Source organism: Oncorhynchus gorbuscha, unplaced genomic scaffold (genome assembly GCF_021184085.1).
Source record: "Oncorhynchus gorbuscha isolate QuinsamMale2020 ecotype Even-year unplaced genomic scaffold, OgorEven_v1.0 Un_scaffold_6313, whole genome shotgun sequence".
Lineage (NCBI taxonomy): Eukaryota > Metazoa > Chordata > Actinopteri > Salmoniformes > Salmonidae > Oncorhynchus > Oncorhynchus gorbuscha.
The window spans coordinates 7501-15000 of NW_025749940.1; the positions used below are offsets into that span (position 1 = coordinate 7501).

Here is a 7500-nt window from a genome sequence, read left to right on the forward strand (position 1 = left end):
CGGACATGGAGAGGTCATCACTACGCCAGGTTAGTCTGGTGGATACTGCCCTTTATTACAGGGAGAGGAGGGAGAGGAGGGGAGGGAGAGGAGGGGAGGGAGAGGAGGGGAGGGAGAGGGAAGGACGGAGAGGAGGGGAGCGGACATGGAGAGGTCATCACTACGCCAGGTTAGTCTGGTGGATACTGCCCTTTATTACAGGGAGAGGGAGAGGAGGGGAGGGAGAGGGAGAGGAGGGAAGGGAGAGGGGAGGAGAGGAGAGAGAGGAGGGGAGAGGAGAGGAGGGAGAGGGAGGGAGAGGGGAGGAGAGGAGGGAAGGGAGAGGGGAGGAGGAGGGAGAGGGGAGGAGGAGGGGAGGGAGAGGAGGGAGAGGATAGAGAGGAGGGGAGGGAGGGGAGGGAGAGGAGGAGGAGAGGAGGGAGAGAGGAGAGGAGGGAGAAGAGGGGAGGAGGAGAGGAGGGAGAGAGGAGAGGAGGGAGAGGAGGGGAGGGAGAGGAGGAGGAGAGGAGGGAGAGAGGAGAGGAGGGAGAGAGGAGAGGAGGGAGAGAGAGGAGAGGAGGGAGAGAGGAGAGGAGGGGAGGGAGGAGGAGAGAGAGGAGGAGAGGAGGAAAGAGGGGAGGGAGAGAGGAGAGGAGAGGAGGGAGAAGAGGGGAGGGAGGAGGGAGAGGAGGAGGAGAGGAGGGAGAGAGAGGAGGGAGGGAGGGAGGAGGAGAGGAGGGAGGAGGAGGAGGAGGGAGAGGAGGAGGAGGGAGAGGAGGAGGAGGGAGAGGAGGAGGAGGGAGAGGAGAGGAGGGAGAAGAGAGGAGGGAGAAGAGGGGAGGGAGAGGAGGAAGAGAGGAGAGGAGGGAGAGAGGAGAGGAGGGAGAGAGGAGAGGAGGGAGAGAGGAGAGGAGGGGAGGGAGAGAGAGAGGAGGGAGAGGAGGAGGAGGGGAGGGAGAGAGGAGAGGAGAGGAGGGAGAAGAGGGGAGGGAGAGAGTAGAGGAGAGGAGAGGAGGGAGAGAGAGGAGGGGAGGGAGAGGAGGAGGAGAGGAGGGAGAGAGGAGGGGAGGGAGAGGAGGAGGAGGGAGAGGAGGAGGAGGGAGAGGAGAGGAGGGAGAAGAGAGGAGGGAGAAGAGGGGAGGGAGAGGGGAGGGAGAGGGGAGGGAGAGGGGAGGGAGAGGAGGAGGAGGAGGAGGAGGAGAGGAGGGAGAAGAGGGGAGGGAGAGAGGAGAGGAGGGAGAAAAGAGGGGAGGGAGAGAGGAGGGGAGGGAGAGAAGAGGGGAGGGAGAGAGGAGGGGAGGGAGAGAGGAGAGGAGGGAGAAGAGGGGAGGGGAGGGAGAGAGGAGAGGAGGGAGAGGAGGGGAGGGAGAGGAGGAGTGGAGGGAGAGGAGGGAGAGGAGAGGAGGGAGAGGGGAGGGAGAGGGGAGGAGGGGAGGGAGAGGAGGAGGGGAGGGAGGAGAGGAGGGGATGAGAGGAGGGAGAGGTCATCACTACACCAGGTTAGTCTGGGGTTAGACTGGTGTATACTGCCCTTTACTACAGGGGGGAGGAGGGGAGAGGTCATGTCAGGCTCCGTCACCCCAGACCTCACAACCGTAGAGGGACATGGATTCTATAACTGATTCCAATGTTACAGTTGGCCAAGAAAGTATTTCGTCAGCCACCAATTGTGAAAGTTCTCCCACTTAAAAAGATGAGAGAGGCCTGTAATTGTGTGTGTGTGTGTGTGTGTGTGTGTGTGTGTGTGTGTGTGTGTGTGTGTGTGTGTGTGTGTGTGTGTGTGTGTGTGTGTGTGTGTGTGTGTGTGTGTGTGTGTGTGTGTGTGTGTGTGTGTGTGTGTGTGTGTGTGTGTGTGCGCGTGTGTGTGTGTTTCTCTGTGTGTGTGTTTCTCTGTGTGTGTGTAATTGGTATATGCCAATCTCCCGCTGACTGTGGCCTGTTCCAGTAACTGACAATGTTGTAACAGAACCTGTGTGTGTGTGTGTGTGTGTGTGTGTGAGAGATTCAGTGTAATGGATTCAGTGTGTATCCACTCAGGACATGTTAATCGTCCGTGACTTTTAATTCCTGTGTTTCTCTTCAGAACATTTTCAAAGAGAATATTAATTCATCCTTTTTTATGAAAAGTTTTTTATTTTATTTTTCTTACTAATTAACTGGAAAGAGTCTCTTAGTGTGTGACTGTGTGTGTGACTGTGTGTGAGACTGTGTGTGACTGTGTGTGAGACTGTGTGTGTGACTGTATGTGAGACTGTGTGTGAGACTGTGTGTGAGACTGTGTGTGACTGTGTGTGTGACTGTGTGTGTGACTGTGTGTGACTGTATGTGAGACTGTGTGTGAGACTGTATGTGAGACTGTGTGTGAGACTGTATGTGAGACTGTGTGTGAGACTGTGTGACTGTGTGAGACTGTGTGTGTGACTGTGTGAGACTGTGTGTGAGACTGTGTGTGAGACTGTGTGTGAGACTGTGTGAGACTGTGTGTGTGCCTGTGTGTGTGACTGTATGTGAGACTGTGTGTGAGACTGTGTGTGAGACTGTGTGTGAGACTGTGTGTGTGCCTGTGTGTGTGACTGTATGTGAGACTGTGTGTGAGACTGTGTGTGAGACTGTGTGTGACTGTGTGTGACTGTGTGTGTGACTGTGTGTGTGACTGTGTGTGTGACTGTGTGTGTGACTGTGTGTGTGCCTGTGTGTGTGACTGTGTGTGACTGTGTGTGACTGTGTGTGACTGTGTGTGTGACTGTGTGTGAGGCTGTGTGACTGTGTGTGTGACTGTGTGAGACTGTGTGAGACTGTGTGTGTGACTGTGTGACTGTGTGAGACTGTGTGAGACTGTGTGAGACTGTGTGTGTGCCTGTGTGTGTGCCTGTGTGTGTGACTGTGTGTGTGACTGTATGTGAGACTGTGTGACTGTGTGAGACTGTGTGTGTGACTGTGTGTGTGACTGTGTGTGACTGTGTGTGACTGTGTGTGACTGTGTGTGTGACTGTGTGTGACTGTGTGAGACTGTGTGAGACTGTGTGAGACTGTGTGTGACTGTGTGTGTGACTGTGTGTGTGCCTGTGTGTGTGCCTGTGTGTGTGCCTGTGTGTGTGCCTGTGTGTGTGACTGTGTGTGAGACTGTGTGTGAGACTGTGTGTGAGACTGTGTGTGAGACTGTGTGTGACTGTGTGAGACTGTGTGTGTGACTGTGTGTGAGACTGTGTGTGAGACTGTGTGTGAGACTGTGTGTGTGACTGTGTGTGTGACTGTGTGAGACTGTGTGTGACTGTGTGTGTGACTGTGTGTGACTGTGTGTGTGACTGTGTGTGTGACTGTGTGTGACTGTGTGTGACTGTGTGTGACTGTGTGTGACTGTGTGTGTGACTGTGTGTGACTGTGTGTGTGACTGTGTGTGTGACTGTGTGTGACTGTGTGAGACTGTGTGAGACTGTGTGAGACTGTGTGTGACTGTGTGTGACTGTGTGTGACTGTGTGTGACTGTGTGAGACTGTGTGTGTGACTGTGTGTGACTGTGTGTGTGACTGTGTGTGTGACTGTGTGTGTGACTGTGTGTGTGACTGTGTGTGTGACTGTGTGTGACTGTGTGTGACTGTGTGTGACTGTGTGTGTGACTGTGTGTGTGACTGTGTGTGTGACTGTGTGTGACTGTGTGAGACTGTGTGTGACTGTGTGTGTGTGACTGTGTGTGTGACTGTGTGTGACTGTGTGTGTGACTGTGTGTGTGACTGTGTGTGAATCAGTGTTTTTAGGTGGAATCCAGAAGGTTTAAAAACGAATCAGTTGTAAAAGATAAAGATACTAAAACGGACTTTAGAAACCGACTACGTGATTTAATGTACATTTTTAAAGCTTATAATTTAAAAAAAATGTATCATTTGGAACAACCGTTGGACGGATCGTAAAATCTCTTATCAGCAGACCAAAAATAAACCCTAAAAACAGACATCACCCAAGAATGGATATTAGATAGTGTTAAAACACGAGAGAAGCACCAAGAATGGATGGCTGGTAAAACACGAGGAGAGAAGCACCAAGAATGGATGGCTGGTAAAACACGAGGAGAGAAGCACCAAGAATGGATGGCTGGTAAAACACGAGGAGAGAAGCACCAAGAATGGATGGCTGGTAAAACACGAGAGAAGCACCAAGAATGGATGGCTGGTAAAACACGAGGAGAGAAGCACCAAGAATGGATGGCTGGTAAAACACGAGGAGAGAAGCACCAAGAATGGATGGCTGGTAAAACACGAGGAGAGAAGCACCAAGAATGGATGGCTGGTAAAACACGAGGAGAGAAGCACCAAGAATGGATGGCTGGTAAAACACGAGGAGAGAAGCACCAAGAATGGATGGCTGGTAAAACACGAATGGAGAGAAGCACCAAGAATGGATGGCTGGTAAAACACGAGGAGAGAAGCACCAAGAATGGATGGCTGGTAAAACACGAGAGAAGCACCAAGAATGGATGGCTGGTAAAACACGAGGAGAGAAGCACCAAGAATGGATGGCTGGTAAAACACGAGGAGGAGAAGCACCAGGAATGGATGGCTGGTAAACACAGGAGAGAAGCACCAGGAATGGATGGCTGGTAAAACACGAGGAGAGAAGCACCAAGAATGGATGGCTGGTAAAACACGAGGAGGAGAAGCACCAAGAATGGATGGCTGGTAAAACACGAGGAGAGAAGCACCAAGAATGGATGGCTGGTAAAACACGAGGAGAGAAGCACCAAGAATGGATGGCTGGTAAAACACGAGGAGAGAAGCACCAGGAATGGATGCTCACAGGAAGTACCTAACAACGACCAGTAGAAGGTCTTGGTGTTTAGACCTGACACCTCAGACTCTAACAGGAAGTACCTAACAACGACCAGTAGAAGGTCTTGGTGTTTAGACCTGACACCTCAGACTCTAACAGGAAGTACAAACCAACGACCAGTAGAAGAGAAGGTCTTGGTGTTTAGACCTGACACCTCAGACTCTAACAGGAAGTACAAACCAACGACCAGTAGAAGAGAAGGTCTTGGTGTTTAGACCTGACACCTCAGTCTCTAACAGGAAGTACCTAACAACGACCAGTAGAAGAGAAGGTCTTGGTGTTTAGACCTGACACCTCAGTCTCTCACAGGAAGTACCTAACAACGACCAGTAGAAGGTCTTGGTGTTTAGAGGTGACACCTCAGACTCTAACAGGAAGTACCTAACAACGACCAGTAGAAGGTCTTGGTGTTTAGAGGTGACACCTCAGACTCTAACAGGAAGTACCTAACAACGACCAGTAGAAGGTCTTGATGTTTAGACCTGACACCTCAGACTCTAACAGGAAGTACAAACCAACGACCAGTAGAAGGTCTTGGTGTTTAGACCTGACACCTCAGACTCTCACAGGAAGTACCTAACAACGACCAGTAGAAGGTCTTGGTGTTTAGACCTGACACCTCAGACTCTAACAGGAAGTACAAAAAAGAAAACAACGACCAGAAAAAGCCAGAACAGTGGATTTCTCATTTCTCAACTGCCAATTCGCAAAGTGAAAGATTTAATTAAAACATGACATAATTTTCACCGCCTAAGCCTGTGGGATTCCTGTGCTGTGACCTCACGGGGTATTGTTTTGAGAGAGAGCGAGTACATTCTTGTCTGTTGACATCAGCTTCCCCTGGCTGTCGCAGCGGGGAGCAGGCCAGCTCAAGGAAACAGACACGACCATACAGGTTCATAGGTCAGGGGAGCCACATTAGAGCGTGACCACCTCTAGGCGACTCGCTCACAGCCCCTGGCAGAGTGGTTCACCTACAGCCTTACAGCCCCTGGCAGAGTGGTTCACCTACAGCCCCCAGCCCCTGGCAGAGTGGTTCACCTACAGCCTTACAGCCCCTGTCAGAGTGGTTCACCTACAGCTCCTCTCCCCAGCCCCTGGCAGAGTGGTTGACCTACAGCCCCCAGCCCCTGGCAGAGTGGTTCACCTACAGCCCCCAGCCCCTGGCAGAGTGGTTCACCTACAGCCCCCAGCCCCTGGCAGAGTGGTACACCTACAGCTCCTCTCCCCAGCCCCTGGCAGAGTGGTTCACCTACAGCTCCTCTCCCCAGCCCCTGGCAGAGTGGTTCACCTACAGCTCCTCTCCCCAGCCCCTGGCAGAGTGGTTCACCTGCAGCCCCCAGCCCCTGGCAGAGTGGTTCACCTACAGCTCCTCTCCCCAGCCTCTGGCAGAGTGGTTCACCTACAGCCCCCAGCCCCTGGCAGAGTGGTTCACCTACAGCCCCCAGCCCCTGGCAGAGTGGTTCACCTACAGCTCCTCTCCCCAGCCCCTGGCAGAGTGGTTCACCTACAGCCCCTCTCCCCAGCCCCTGGCAGAGTGGTTCACCTACAGCTCCTCTCCCCAGCCCCTGGCAGAAGTGGTTCACCTACAGCCCCTCTCCCCAGCCCCTGGCAGAGTGGTTCACCTACAGCCCCCAGCCCCTGGCAGAGTGGTTCACCTACAGCTCCCTCTCCCCAGCCCCTGGCAGAGTGGTTCACCTACAGCCCCCAGCCCCTGGCAGAGTGGTTCACCTACAGCCCCCCAGCCCCTGGCAGAGTGGTTCACCTACAGCCCCCAGCCCCTGGCAGAGTGGTTCACCTACAGCTCCTCTCCCCAGCCCCTGGCAGAGTGGTTCACCTACAGCTCCTCTCCCCAGCCCCTGGCAGAGTGGTACACCTACAGCTCCTCTCCCCAGCCCCTGGCAGAGTGGTTCACCTACAGCCCCCAGCCCCTGGCAGAGTGGTTCACCTACAGCCCCCAGCCCCTGGCAGAGTGGTTCACCTACAGCCCCCAGCCCCTGGCAGAGTGGTCCACCTACAGCCCCCAGCCCCTGTCAGGATGATCCACTGCCCCCAGCCCCTGTCAGGATGATCCACTGGGCCAGAACTCTCCTGTCAGGATGATCCACTGGGCCAGAACTCTACTGTCAGGATGATCCACTGGGCCAGAACTCTACTGTCAGGATGATCCACTGGGCCAGAACTCTACTGTCAGGATGATCCACTGGGCCAGAACTCTACTGTCAGGATGATCCACTGGGCCAGAACTCTACTGTCAGGATGATCCACTGGGCCAGAACTCTACTGTCAGGATGATCCACTGGGCCAGAACTCTACTGTCAGGATGATCCACCGGGCCAGAACTCTACTGTCAGGATGATCCACTGGGCCAGAACTCTACTGTCAGGATGATCCACTGGGCCAGAACTCTACTGTCAGGATGATCCACTGGGCCAGAACTCTACTGTCAGGATGATCCACTGGGCCAGAACTCTACTGTCAGGATGATCCACTGGGCCAGAACTCTACTGTCAGGATGATCCACTGGGCCAGAACTCTACTGTCAGGATGATCCACTGGGCCAGAACTCTACTGTCAGGATGATCCACTGGGCCAGAAATCTACTGTCAGGATGATGTAGGAAATTCCCCGTTAAAACTGAGGATGATGGAAGAGGGGCATGAGTGGAAAAGTTTGTGAACCACTGCTCTAGCCTGA

At 53.6% G+C, this 7500-nt stretch overlaps 1 long non-coding RNA gene across 1 annotated transcript in view; it reads left to right on the top strand.

Annotated features, from left to right (window-relative positions):
• The window catches only part of LOC124029425, a 10429-nt gene that overhangs the window by 882 nt on the left and 2047 nt on the right, over positions 1-7500 (top strand). The window lies entirely within an intron of this gene.